This window comes from Salvelinus alpinus, chromosome 2 (assembly GCF_045679555.1).
Source record: "Salvelinus alpinus chromosome 2, SLU_Salpinus.1, whole genome shotgun sequence".
Classification (NCBI taxonomy): Eukaryota; Metazoa; Chordata; class Actinopteri; order Salmoniformes; family Salmonidae; genus Salvelinus; species Salvelinus alpinus.
In genome coordinates, this window is record NC_092087.1 from 71733037 (window position 1) to 71748724 (window position 15688).

The following is a 15688-nucleotide window of genomic DNA, read 5'->3' on the forward strand; positions in this document are numbered from 1 at the left end:
TTGTCTGTCTGTCATTGGCCTTGCCGTTGATACAAAAGCCAAATATCAAACCACACTAACCCACAGGAAACATTGCTATTATAATGGAGTGGTTTAAAGTCTAGATGGTGTATGCTCTTTTAGTACTGGCTTGTCTGAGCTGTAGGATGTCTGTCTTCATGTTTGTATACTTTAGTGTGTGTGCACTCATTTCATTGAAATCCTGCTCAGTCAAGCCAAACAGGTTATGGTTTAAATCTTAACATTTACAACATGGGTGGTATTAAAGAGAGTGCTATGCTAACAACCACTTAAGTTAGCTCCTATTGTTTGAAACTTGGATTGGTTTTACACAAGTAATGAATTGTCCTCCTGAAACAGACTAGCAGTCAACGTTTTATGCATACTGACTGAAGTGGACTGATTGGCTCGTATTTAACCTGCACTCTGTAGCGAGGTGGAAACTGTTTTAAAATGTTGGTGAATAATAATTTGCTTGTTCCCTAGGGTTTCTAAATACGGTATTGCATGACTTGCTCGATATGAAAGTGGAAAATTGTGTACTTTTTCCATCCATTGCAATTCCATGGCTTTTTGTATGTATAACTCAAAGGGTTTGTTCTGACAGTTGTATCAATCTACACAGCTACTGTCTCACTCTGCTTTTCGCTGTCTTTTCATTTTCCGTTTCATTTCCTCTATATCAAACAGAATAAATGCCATTATATTGTGAATACCTCAGGATTTTTTTGGAGACAAATCAAATAAAGAAAATAAAAGTTGCTGAGATGTGTTACATGAGTCTTTATTGCCTGAAGCCTGCCTGCCTCTTGACTCAAACAATGTTAGTTTTATAAAGCTTAAGCATATTGCTGTATTTTCAGTAGGAGTCCTACAAATAGATTGGGAAAAGCTGTACTTTTTGTGAAGCATGAAACATTCCTTATTACATGATCTTCGTGTCAATTGAAAACAACTAGAATGTTAGACAAATGCATTTAATTAAACCTTCATAACATTTTGTGAATTTAACATTGATCATGAGATCGAGCTACTGAAAAAACACAGTGACTCTAGCTTTGGACATGGGGTCAATGAAGCTTACCGTTGCTGTCAGTGTGCTGTACCCACGGGGTGTGTGAGCATTGAAGGTGGAGTGGTATCAGAGGACTTCACGAGGGTGGAGAGTGCGGAGCGGAGGCAACCAGAGGCGAGTGACGGGGGACATGGTGGTGAGGACGATGGAGTGGCACCTGGGGAGGGGTGCTCCATGGCGACAGAGAGGCCACCGGAGGCAGGGCAGTGGGAGGCGAGTTACAAGTGGATCGGGAATTCAATGAGGCCTTTGGGAAGAAGGGCTTACATTTTCTGCACTTAAACGTCCGAAGCCTACTACCGAAGATCGATGAGATACGCCTGTTGGTTTGCTAATCAGAGGTGGGTGTCTTGTGTTTTACTGAGATGTGGTTGGATTCATCTGTTTGTGACTCAGAAATTGAGATAGGTAATTACTCTGTTGTCTGGAAGGATCGGAATCGGAACAGTGGGGGAATATGTGTGTTTGTAAGATCAGACATTGCTTTTAACGTCAGATCAGATTTAAACGCTGATCTGGAGATTGTCTGGCTGGATATCTGCCTTCCCAAAACCAAGCCGATTTTGTTGGGGGTGTGTTATAGGCCGCCCAAGTAGAATGCATTCTATGAAGGTCTTGAAATGGTGTCAAACTGTAATGATTCGCTGTTGAAGGAAATCATTTTGTTAGGCGATTTCAATACTGATGTCTGCAAAAAGAATAGCCCAACCCACAATGTATTTATGCACTTTTGTAGATCACTTGCTCTGACCCAAATTATAAAAGATCCCACCAGGATATGTGAAACAGTGCAAAGTACAATTGACTTAATATTAGTGTCTGATAAATCTAAAATATCGCAGAGTGGAGTAATAGTCTATGGAATCAGTGATTATTTTATTACATTTTGCACAAGGAGTATTTTTAAAGATATATTTAAGTGTCACAAAACTGTTAGAATCAGAGGACAAAAAAAATACTGTGTAGAAAAGTTTAGTGAGGAAGTGGGTAAAATTGACTGGTCACCTGTGCTAGATAGTGTAGGGGTAGACAGTGCCTGGGAAGCCTTTAAATGTAGATTCCTTGATGTGGTGAATGTGATGGCTCCCATTAGACGGGTCAGGGTAAAGCAGAGACCTAGCCCGTGGTTTAATCATGAGATTCTAGAATCTATCCAAGCAAGAAATAAAGCCTTTAAGAAATGTAAGAACTCTTAAGAGCAGCATGATTTTGTCCTATATAAACATCACAGAAATTAAGCACAGAGCAGGATGGATGAAGCTAAGAGGGGTTACTTTGCTGAGAAAATAATTGAAAACAAAAATGACCCTAAAAAGCTTTGGAAATCATTTAAGGAACTAGGCTGTAGTAGTACTACCAAAAACAAACTAAACAGTATTGGACTGAACATCAAAGGGGAGATGGTATATGAAAAAGCAGAGGTTGCCAATTAATTTAACTCTTTTTTTACTTCTGTTGCCAGCAAGCTGGTTAGCAAGCTGCCCACCAGTTCTGGTTTGTATGGAAGCAACCAAATCAAGAAGTATTATGTAGAGTTAGGGGTTCAGCCAAACTCTTTTTCTTTTGCAAAGGTAGCAACAGCCAAAATAGTCAGTATGCTGGCAGAGCTTAAATGCTCCAAAGCCACAGGCCTGGATAATATTCCTGCAAGGTTTCTAATAGATTCTGCTGAGCAAATTGGCCCTTGTAATACGCATATTGTTAATCTCTCTCTTGAACAAGGCACCTTTCCCAGGGACATGAAACAAGCTAAAGTTATACCTCTGTATAAGAAGGGGATAAAGTCTGACCTTGGGAATTATAGGCCTGTATCTATCCTCTGTGTAACATCAAAGATCCTGGTGAGAATTGTACAAGAGCAAATGTATGAATATGTTAACAAACAGGGTCTAATGTATGGTTATCAGTCGGGTTTTAGAAAAACATACTCCACTGATTCATGTCTACTTTACTTGACTGACTTCATCAGGAAAGAGGTTGATGAGGGAAATCTGTGTGGATTGGTACTGCTTGACCTACAGAAGGCCTTTGATACAGTTAACCACTGTCTCCTGATCTCCAAACTGGAGGCACTGGGGTTAAGCAGTATCCCTCTAGGCTGGGTAAAGTCCTATTTATCAGGAAGGGAGCAAGTAGTAGAGGTTAACTGTCTCAGGCAAAACCAATGAGTTGTGGCGTTCCGCAGGGGAGCGTGCTTGGGCCTCTGCTGTTTTAATTGTATATTAATGATATGAAAGATGATTGTTCTTGCCGTCTTTTTCTTTATGCGGATGACTCTACACTTCTGGTGTCTCACAAAAGTAAAACTATGTTGGAGAGCATACTTAGCTTACTAACATTAGCAAATGGCTTGGAGATAATAAGCTATCTCTGCACTTACGGAAAACTGAAGCAATTATTTTTGGATCCAGACCTAAATTGTGTAGGTTGTCTGAAATCAGAGTGGAGTTAGGGGGTGAGGTGCTGACTACTAAAACCTCTGTTAGCTACTTGGGGTGTATCCTTGATGGAAGCTTGGGAGGTGTGAGCATGGCCAATAAGGTGCTTGGGAAGGTTAATGCCAGGACTAAGTTTTTGGCTAGAAAGTCCAAGCTGCTTGATAAGGACTCCATGAAAGTGCTAGCTACTGCCCTCATTCAATGCCATTTTGACTATGCTAGTACTTCCTGATTTGGGGGCTTATCTAAACTTATGAAGGGGAAGCTCCAGATAGCCCAGAATAAGTTGATCCGGGTAGTATTGAAGGTGAGTCCACGTACTCACATAGGCAGGAGCTGCTTTCAGGAACTAAACTGGCTGCCTGTTGAGGCTAGGGTGTCCCAGATTGGACTAGGTTTGGTTTACAGGAGTATTTATGGTCCTGCGCCCAGATATTTAAGTGATTACTTTCCTCGTGTTAGGGATGCACACAATCACAGCACCAGATCAGGTGTTGCTGATGTGTGCTTATACAGGTTCAGGAGTAATGCTGGGAAAGGTACTTTCTTGTATACTGGAGCCTCAGAATGGAATGAGTTGCCTCTGCCTATAAAAACAACGTTCTCTCTGGACAGCTTTAAAAATAAAGTAAAAATATAATTGATGTCCTCCGTGCCCATATGAATAACCCCTATGATGTAACTGGAATGATGAGATAGATGTTCTTCTTTTATGTTTTTGTTTTATTATTTCACCGCCATACTGTGTTCGATCTTGTATAGCTATCTTGTCTCAAGAGGACCACAATGGAAATAAGTCCCAGACTTTATTGTGTGTTATCCTCGATGATTTTATTGTGCATGTATGGCTTTTAAGTTTTATGTATGCTTGGTTTTTTAAATGGCCGAATTAATAAACTAAACTAAACTAAAATGCAACCTAAGGCCAAACAACGTTGATTTACTGTTTAATGGATACCCCTGTTGACTCTATTCTACTTTTGACACAAATGGGGTCTTGGCAACTGAGATCATAGAAACATTTCTAATATGTAGTGAGGATGAACTAAGGTTGGTATAGTATTTTTTACAAAGCTAACTTTTTGATTTGTTTCCTTGCTTCACCAAAAAAGACATCTTGTTAACAGTTTAAGTCTGTATGGCCTAACCTCCAGATACATTTAGGCTACTCAGACCGCAGAGGACATGTCATTAGAATGGTCTGGCTCAAAAGGATGGTAGGTCCCACAGTTTACTTTTAATAACCATTATGCAATGTATTAAGTTTATGCAACATCACGGAATAGTCCTTCCGTGTAGTGTAGCCGTCCATTCTCTCATGAGATTTGGCAGTACAATAATATTAGTCAAAATAACACTTGTCATCCGAGGGTAAAAACAAGGTAGGTATTAGCAATGCTTTCCATAAGAGGCTAAAATGTTCTTGACAAAGGCCACAAATTTGGTTAGTCCAGGAAGTATCAACTATCAAACGTACCTTTCAGCTGCTGCTCCTTGGTACAGTCAGGAAACTTTCTCTTGATCTTTATGTTGAAATTGATGACAATCTAAGTGCCTTGTTTGAGATGTTCCTGACCTCCCCATTCTCCCTTTGTAGTGTGGTTGCCACCGTTTGGAGTAACATCAACCTAGGAAATATAGGATGGAAATCAATGAACAGCATTTCACTTATATTGTAATCAGAAGAGGATGGTGGTCCATTACCTTAGTTTGATGCTGAGTGCCATGTTTGAATGAGATTACAGTGGAGGCTGGTGGGAGGACCTATAGGAGGACGGGCTCATTGTAATGGCTAGAATGGAATTAATGGAACAGAGCCAAATGTGGTTTCCATATGTTTGACACTGTTCCATTAACTCCATTCCAGCCATTAATATGAGCCAGTCCTCCTATAGTTCCTCCCACCAGCCTCCACTGTAATCTCATTCAAACATGGCACTCAGCATCAAACTAAGGTAATGGAAACAGAAATAAGATTAACAACTTTATTAAGCTATAAATTCCATTCATAGCTCTCAAATCTGGGCTTCGAGGGCCTGATTCATACCTTGGACACCAGGGATGTATTCATTAGGCAACAAGCGGAAGAAAACAGAGGGACTACCTGGATTTGTCCAATAAGAAAGCTGCCTTTTTTTGGTTTTCCGAAATGCTTTGTGTTGCCTGCCCTTATGAATACGACCCAAGTGACTGGAATTGTTTGGGCAATCAGCGACTTCAATCAATTAATTATAGTCTGAGTGCCTATCTGCATAAGCCCAAAGGACTTTCCATGGTTCCCCCCAGCCATTCTTGTCCAGTATTGCTCTCCCACCTCTGGACTCTTGAGATGATGCCACAGATGATAGCTGGGTCTATGTCATACTTTTCCCCCACCTTTTTGATAATGGCCTTGTACTTCATTACGTCATTCTTATCATCGTCAGACATTCTCTCAGATGCATGCATCCCTTTGTTAGGTTCTAATTCTCAGAGTAAAAACTCACCGGACACTATGAAAGCTTAAACCAGGTTTATTCTACCCAGAGGGTCAATACAGCTGCATTAGACAAAGACATGGTTTCACCCATGGTAGTATACATACCCCACTTTGGGTGGAGTCTCCTCCTTATCGCTAAACATTGCATCATTATTGCTAGGCAGGGAGCTAAGTGATCTGGGCCTTAAACGGTTCGTCTCTTTATCAGTACTGCCACATGTGATTGTTTCCCCTGCCCTCAGCCCCTCCCAAGCTTCATTATGGCACCCCTCATGTCTATTTTATAACTAATGATTAATAATAGTTAAAGCTCAGAAACCAAACCTATCACTTTATATAAATTGACAGAGATTGTAAAGAAACAAGGCAACAGTAAACATGTCATCCCCCACGAATGATGCAGCGACCCCCTTGGGCCAATTGAGATATCACGAAATAAATTTATTAAAGATGTTTTACAAATATTAAACACAGTTACAGTGGGGCAAAAAAGTATTTAGTCAGCCACCAATTGTGCAAGTTCTCCCACTTAAAAAGATGAGAGAGGCCTGTAATTTTCATCATAGGTACACTTCAACTATGACAGACAAAATGAGAAAAAAAAATCCAGAAAATCACATTGTAGGATTTGTTATGAATTTATTAGCAAATTATGGTGGAAAATAAGTATTTGGTCACCTACAAACAAGCAAGATTTCTGGCTCTCACAGACCTGTAACTTATTCTTTAAGAGGCTCCTCTGTCCTCCACTCATTACCTGTATTAATGGCACCTGTTTGAACTTGTTATCAGTATAAAAGACACCTGTCCACAACCTCAAACAGTCACACTCCAAACTCCACTATGGCCAAGACCAAAGAGCTGTCAAAGGACACCGGAAACAAAATTGTAGACCTGCACCAGGCTGGGAAGAATGAATCTGCAATAGGTAAGCAGCTTGGTTTGAAGAAATCAACTGTGGGAGCAATTATTAGGAAATGGAAGACATACAAGACCACTGATAATCTCCCTCGATCTGGGGCTCCACGCAAGATCTCACCCCGTGGGGTCAAAATGATCACAAGAACGGTGAGCAGAAATCCCAGAACCACACGGGGGGACCTAGTGAATGACCTGCAGAGAGCTGGGACCAAAGTAACAAAGCCTACCATCAGTAACACACTACGCCGCCAGGGACTCAAATCCTGCAGTGCCAGACGTGTTCCCCTGCTTAGGCCAGTACATGTCCAGGCCCGTCTGAAGTCTACTAGAGAGCATTTAGATGATCCAGAAGAAGATTGGGAGAATGTCATATGGTCAGATGAAACCAAAATAGAACTTTTTTGGTAAAAACTCAACTCGTCGTGTTTGGAGGACAAAGAATGCTGAGTTGCATCCAAAGAACACCATACCTACTTTGAAGCATGGGGGTGGAAACATCATGCTTTTTTTTCCTTCTCATTTTGTCTGTCATAGTTGAAGTGTACCTATGTTGAAAATTACAGGCCTCTCTCATCTTTTTAAGTGGGAGAACTTGCACAATTGGTGGCTGACTAAATACTTTTTTGCCCCACTGTACACCATTTGACAGCACTGAATAAAGCTTATCTATTTTTGTGTTTTCTCTTAAAATTCTTGAAACTGGAGGACACTCAAAACTATACACTAAGTGCAGCCAGGAGCTTTTGCAAGAATCTGTCGCAAAAATGTAACCGTTAGTTACTGACTTCCTCCTCACACAGTCGCACCTAGTCTTTCTCCCTGAAACTGAAGCCTCAGTTATATCCACCAATCTGAATCTTACAATATGTTACAATTGGAAAACATATGATATGTTATGAATTTTTGCTAGCTGGCTAACGTTAGCTAGGCTAGGGTTAGGGTTAAGGGAAGGGTTAGCTAAAAGGGTTATGGTTAGGGGAAGAGTTAGCTAAAAGGGTAAGGTTAGGGTTAGAGGAAGGGTTAGCTAACATGCTAAGTAGTTCAAAAGTAACTAAAAAGTAGTAAGTAGTTGAAAATTTGCTAAAGTTCCCGGCTTTTCGTCGTCCAAACAGACATCTCTGGAACTGGACTGGGAGCCATGAGAGGCATGGGCATAAATGTGGCTGAAGGACACCCCGTTCAGCAACATGTACATGGCCACAAGTAAAAGCACAAAAGACATGTATGCCCAGTTCCATGGACAGAGCCACAGTTTGATTTCACAGAAGTGTGATTGACTTGGAGTTACATTGTGTTGTTTAAGTGTTCCCTTTATTTTTTTGAGCAGTGTATATAAAAAAGCTCCATGGCTCAAAACAGGGCTGCCAGACTATCTCTTCATTGCTCTAACCAAATGAATATTATCCAAATGCATCAGAATCTCTCATGGCTTCACGTTAAAAACAAATTACTATCTAGTCTTCTGATTTTCTTTAGGAATGTTATATTTTTCAAAAAACACAGTATTTTTCAAGTCCAATTAGTACATACTAGCAACACGCATAACCACCAAACCAGACAGGCAAATTCAGGGCAGCTAAAACAACTCAAGCCAGGGACAAATTGACAAAAAATCTACAGTTTTATATAGAGCCATAGCTGAATGGAACTTTTTACCAATCTGTATTTCTCAGGCAAAAAGTAAATCCACCTTCAAGAAAAAAAAGAAAAAAAAGATCTAATGCGATAGACCATATGACTGGACAGGAAATAGAAAGCATCAACTGAATATTAAATGTGTTTCCTGTCAGGTATTGTAATTATCTGTATTGTCTACTTGTTGAATGTTTGTGAAGTCTTGATTGTGGTTGTTTGTAATGTCTTGTTAATTGGTGTTGGTCCCCCGGAAGATTAGCTAGCATTATGGCGTTAGTTAATGGGGATCCTAATAAAAATTTCTAAATAAAATTACAACATTTAACTTCTGATTGAAAGTTAGTCTTAAAAAGGGTGATGCTAACAAATTAGCCACTACATCCTCCTTGATAATTCCTGCTGCAGCCTCTGCCATTGTCACACACACACACACACAACTACAAAAGCATTGGAAAACTAGGCTATTGCTCACTATTGGCTCTCAGTCAGTAGTGACTTGTCTAGACCTTCCAGAAGAGATGCGTGCAATTGCGGCCTGCAATTCAGGGCTTCCCTGCATGTGGGCTCTTTATACACTATATATACAAATGTATGTGGACACCCCTTCAAATTAACGGACACTACCAAAGTGCCTCTGTAAGCAACGTCAGCACAAGAACCGTTCGTCAGGAGCTTAATGAAATGGGTTTCCATTGCCGAGCAGCCGCACACAAGCCTAAGATCAAGTGCAATGCCAAATGTTGGCTGGAGTGGTGTAAAGCTCGCCGCAATTGGACTCTGGAGCAGTGGAAATGCATTCTCTGGAGTGATGAATCGCGCTTCACCATCTGGCAGTCCAACAGACAAATCTGGGTTTGGCGGATGCCAAGAGAACGTTACCTGTCTGAATGCATAGTGCCAACTGTAAAGTTTGGTGGAGGAGGAATAATGGTCTGGGGCTGTTTTTCCTGGTTCGGGCTAGGCCCCTTAGTTCCAGTGAAGGGAAACCTTAACGCTACAGCATACAATGACATTCTAGATGATTCTGTGATTCCAATTTTGTGGCAAAAGTTTGGAGAAGGCCCTTTCCTGTTTCAGCATGACAATGCCCCCTGCACAGTGCGAGATGCATACAGAAATGGTTTGTTGACGTCAGTGTGGAAGAACTTAACTGGCCTGCACAGAGCCCTGACCTCAAACCCATCGAACACCTTTGGGATGAATTGGAACGCCGACTGCAAGCCAAGCCTAATCATCCAACATCAGAGCCCAATCTCACTAATGCTCTTGTGGCTGAATGGAAGCAAGTCCCCGCAGCAATGTTCCAACATCTAGTGGAAAGCCTTCCCATAAAGCCTTCCCATTGGTAAATTTTTAAGCTAGGACAGGTGGAAGACGGGGGTGCTCCAGTAGTAGGTGGCGTTAATGCACGAAACCGTTGGATGCCAGCTGCCAATAAACCCCACAGAAGAAGGAGCTGGTAGCTAGCTAGCTGTACATTGGTAGACAGTGTCCTTTGCCCCCGCCTGTCAGGCACTGTTTTCCTGACGGTGAGAGCAGGTGTTTGTTCGTTTAGGCGTAGGTGGTGTGTTAGAGATATAGTGCTATACTAACAACCACTTTAATTAGCTCCTATTATTTGAGACTTGGATTGGTTTTAAAACACAATAAGTAATGAATTGTTCTCATGAAACACACTAGCAGTCAACGTTTTAAGCATATTATGACTGAAATAGTAATACATGCCGAAGTGGACTCGTATTTAATCTGCACTCTGTAGCAAGGTGGAACCCCTGTTTTAAAATGTTTTGGTAGAGAATCATTTGCTTGTGTTCCCTAGGGTTTCTAAATGCAGTATTGCATGACTTGCTCTATTGCAAGGGGGAAATGGTGTACTTTTTCAAATCCAATGCTTTTTGTATTGCATATATGGATGACTCAAAGGGTTTGTTCTGACAGTTGTATCAATCTACACAGCTACTGTCTCGCTGCTTTTTGTTGTCTTTCATTTCCCTGTCTCATTTCCTCAATATTTCAAACAGAATAAATACCATTATATTGTGAATAGCTCAGGATTTTAAAAATATTTTTCAAACACTTAAAAATATAATAAAGAAAGAAAAATCCCAAAAGTTGTTACATGAGGCTTTATTGCCTGATGCCTGCCTGCCTCTTATGACTCAAACATAACATTATAATATTATTTTTTTAACACAATGTTAACGATTACACATTCCTCATTACATTGATCTTCATGTTGATTGGAAAAACCAGACTACTGAACTAGAAAAGAAACCGTTGCAATTACAATGTTAGACAAATGCGTCAAACTAAACCTTCATATTACATTGTGTATAACATATTGTGAATGTATCATTAATCATCATAGCAGGTTACTGAATGGTCCAACACCTGAGGAAGTTTAAAAGAGTTGAACTACACAATGTAACCTATCGGATCCTCTGTCATTCCATGGTCTGGATGCTGGTCAATGATAGGGAGTCCAAAAGCTACTATCTCTTTCATGATATGAACTGAAGAAGAAGAAGAAGAAGAAAAAGTTTTAGCTATTAGCTATGCAGTTTTATAAATCAATCACCAGAGTTTGTAGTATTGAGCGTTTGTAGTATTGATTACAGTTAGCCTACTTTAAAGGGGCAATCATTAGATGAAACAATAACAAAACGTTCTCGCCGGCACTGTTTAGGTAAAAAGCTGAGGGATGGGGCTGGAGAAATGTAACCACTAAATTCCTAGACAGAGCTATGGATGCACAAGCATTTCGCTACACCCGCAATAACATCGGCTAAATATGTGTATGTGACCAATACAATTTGATTTGATTTGCAAGGACTGACATTCCATGATATAGCAACTGCAGATTGCCCCTTTAACTGTGTATTTTCTTTGACTAAAAGTTTTTGCCAAATGTGTATGTCTCTTGCTGAATTGCAAGGCTAACACATCAGAATAATTTAAAGACTCAACGTCTGAGAATATTTTGGATAAAACTGTGAACCACACAATGTAATGTTCTGGTTTATTTACACTCAGACCAAGTTGGTGTGATACCGTTGAGCCCTGGCAACAACATCATTGGAATAGTCCTTTCCAGTGGTGTTCTTATTCACTTCCTATAGCGAACTGATCGCTCCATCCCCCTTGTTGTAGGCAGCTATTCCCCCTGAAAAGTAACAATCATGGCCAGATAAACAACCAGGCATGCAGTGCAGATGATTTCGTTAGAATTCTTTGCCTTGTATTCCCCCCACCCCCATATCCCCCACTCACAGCAAGCATCTATCAACTATCAGACTTTGTACCTTTAAGCTGCTGCTCCTTGGTACATTCAGGAAACTTGTTTTTGATTCTTTTGATGAAACGAATTAGAATCCCAGTGTCTTGTTCAAGATGTTCCTTACTGTCCCATTCACCCCTTCTCTTGTGGTTGTCGCCATTTGGGTTAATATCAACCTAGGAAATATATTATGGAAATCAATGGACAGTACTTCACTTATGTTGTAATGCCATTCAAACATGTCATTCAGCATCAAACCGTAAAGGTAATGGAAACACAAATCGATTCAATGTCTTTATGAATCTGTATAAACTCCATGAACAGCCCCCTTCACAAATCCAGATACCAACTCAGTGGCGTTGTGGTTAGAGTTTCTGCCCTGAGATTAGAAGGTTGCAAGTTTGATCCCCGGTTGAGTCATAATAAAAATTGTAAGAATTCCTCTCTGATTGGCACTCAGCATTAAGGAGATAGATTGGGGGTAAGACCATGTGATAAACTAACATCCTGTTCAGGGGGTGTACTTTTACATCAGCCTACCTCATACTACAGACACAGGATATATGCTGTTCTGGCTTACTCGTGCTAGGCTACTAAAGCGTACCATATGTGTGTGTCACAGTCAAAACAGTTTACGCATATATTGTGATGTTTTTTCGGCTGTTCGAGAGCACCATTCTTTTTCTTGAGGCTTGTCCAAGTTCGGAAGCCGAAGTCTACGTCCCAACGTCAGTGATTGGTCAACAGTAGGGATTCTTTAATGTAGTGTTTGTTGTCATTCAACGACAGACGACTAGTTTTATAGCAACATTTTTCACTTGAGAAATACTGCACCAAATATCTTAGTTATATGTAAAATTGAGCGACTAAGACCTCTGCAAAAACGTCAACTCAAGAAATCTGTAATTCATTTTATCTTAGACTCATTCAGACTTTTGAGGAAGTGTACTGGTTACGGCGTCTCAAGAGGGGCAAACAGTAATATTGTTGAATTATTTATTTGTATTTTTTAATTTCCCTCATTTTTCAAGCGAAGGTATTTTAAGGGAATATGCGAGCATATATGTTTACTTCGCCTAGCCGACTTCTGCTAGGGGCAAACCGAACCCATTCACGGCAAACACTGCATATGACGGCTAATCTGAAATTGCCTTTAAAAGCCGCAGTGCCTATAACATGGGATCAGATTGAATCCTGGCCTTACTCTCAAATCCAGGTCTAAGGGTCTACCACCTTGCTGGTTTTCATTCTTCCCACCTGCGAACCAGGGGCCTCATTTATAAAACAGGCTTTTAAATGTCTATACACACTAAGTTGTGTACATAATATGCACAATTTTTGTAAATTGCATATTATCATGTCAAGTTCAAGATTTATAAATCACAATGTTGGTATAGATTCTGACAATCTCGGTCAAATCATCGACTTTAATATAAGAGAAGAAAAATGTAGTTTACTGTAGTAGCGAGGCTCAGATTTGAGTAGTCCATACAAATATACTAGACACTGGCCAGTATTTAATCTGAAACCTATGGCAAGATTGACATTTACAGGTAATTTCCAATTGAGCCGACATGGTGGTAACATTGCATTGTCAACGAGCTCAGATTGTGTTAAAGAAACAGTGGCTGGGTTTCAGAGTTCAGACATAGATATTTAATTATTTTGCCATCAGTGTCCCTGAAAGAAATTATGAGTGCCTACCTGCATTAGCCCAAAGCCATTTCCAGAGTCCCCCCAGCCTTGGGCTGGGATGATTGTTGGGGACGGGTTACAGATTGCTCTCCCACCTCTGGTCTCTCTTGAGGTGATGCCACAGATGAGAGCTGGGGCTATTTTATACTCATTCCCCACCTCTTTGATGATGTCAATGTACCTCTTTATGCCATCCTTGTCATACTCTGCCATTCTCTCAGATGCACGCACCCCTTTATAACATTTTGTAAAGTAAATGTGTTTTCAATGTTTTTTGTCAATGAGATGGATAAGTATTGATTATGTAGGTTCTGTAGTTGCATAGACCACATAGCTCTAGCATGTCCGTCAGCATCGGCTGTCTCCTTAGAGGCACCATTAGTTTAAACTTTCATAATGTCTCCATACTTTGACCCAAAGATTCCTATCTCAACAAGACAAACACAAGCTGAGGTGAACTTCCTGTTGTAGGGTAATAGGCCTATGCCAAAAAACAACATATTTTATTTACAAAATATTTTCCAACTACTAAACACAAGTACACTATTTGAAATCTCACCCATGTTGATGTTTTCTCTTGAAATTCTTGAAATTGGAGGATCCTCAAAATGTTAAACTGAGCCGAGCCGGGAGCTTTTGCAAAACCTCATTAGTTTCCGCCTGAATTTCTGTGCACGAATACACAACACTTTACGGTATCGCGTGTTTCTGGTAGGGATACTGAGTCGAATGCAGTCCCATGCACAGATAGAGACGATAGCTACAAATAATTTCAAGTAAACAGTTTGAAGCACACTTATTCAATATTCCATAATCACAATTATACAATATAGTTTATTTCATTTTCGTGCCTTATCAAAAAAAAGAGGGAGGGGAGGACAAACAGAGAAGAGGTGTTGCCCAGGGGCTAAAGACACGTGCCCGGACCAGCCCCCTGCACTCCTGATCTGAGGACACACGTGTTAGAGCCGTCTATACCTTTCCTGTGATGTTTTATGCTTGCTTACTATCCAAATACACAATCGTAAGAATTACGATATACATGTATACTGTGCGTGAATATGATATATTTTTTGGTCTGACTTAATTTCAGTCTTTTTAAAGAATGTTACTTGGTGGATTTCCACCAGAAATTAGTATAGGTGATTTCAAAAGGCTTACGAGGTTTTTATGCCTATATTTGTATAAGTGTATTGTTGCATAAAAAAATATATTTTAACTTTGTACTTGGAGAAGGAAATGGAGGGAGGAGTGGGTGGGATATGTGCTTATAACCATGACTCTTGCTCTATTCCAAATGGACACCTACTTAAAGTATATCTTCTCTAGTTCACTTATGTAGCCAAGTCTGAAATACTTTGCATCCTTGATAAAGCAACGATTAATTCACCTCATCTACATTCTCAGTCTCCTGACTTTATTTCAAACCAGTGGTTAGAATTGAAGAGAGCAGTCCATAAGAGCAGACAGAAGGATATCAAGGATCTGGAAAAATCCTGTATGGAGGAATAGTCTTGAGATTGTTCCCAATGTGTTCTCCAACCTCATAAAACATTTTATAAAAAGGCTGTGCTGTTATCCTCACAAGTGGAGTGTGCCGGAGTATTGAAAACGGGTGGCAATCATTTTGCTCCATATCTTTTTGATAGATAAATTAATAATTTATTAAACTAAATATCTTTCTCTGTTAAACTGTATTAGTGTAAAATATTATAATACAATAAGGCACATACATACAATATAGCTCAGTATTTTGATGATTTACTTAGTCTTTTTTGCAAGGGTGTTTGGAACTACACTAATCTACACTTGGGTTTGATTTGGAACGGTGCGTATGTTTTATTACAGAAGTCAAGTACACTGGGTTTGTGACTACATAATACCTCTTTCTTTTAACATAAGTGGGGGCTCATCCGGGATATGTCTTTACTGACACTCATGCCGCTCGTACAAATTATTGTGGTGGTCTAGTTCAATGTTGAGCGTCACCGCTGGGAATAGCTGATGTAGCATTAGAGTTTGCTATTTGTTGGCTCTTGTGTATTAGTGGTAGTTTAAAATGGCTAGTTTTGATTTGAAATCCTTTTTGGATAACCCTACGTGGGAGGTTTTTGACAAATGTTGTAGAATTGATTTACTGACCATGGCTGACCATTATTCTGTATCTA

General features: G+C 40.1%; 1 pseudogene; it reads right to left on the bottom strand.

Annotated features, from left to right (window-relative positions):
• Positions 1-11577: 11577 nt before the first annotated feature.
• On the bottom strand, positions 11578-14083 carry LOC139541281 (lysozyme g-like; annotated as a pseudogene).
• Between the last annotated feature and the right edge of the window lie 1605 nt (positions 14084-15688).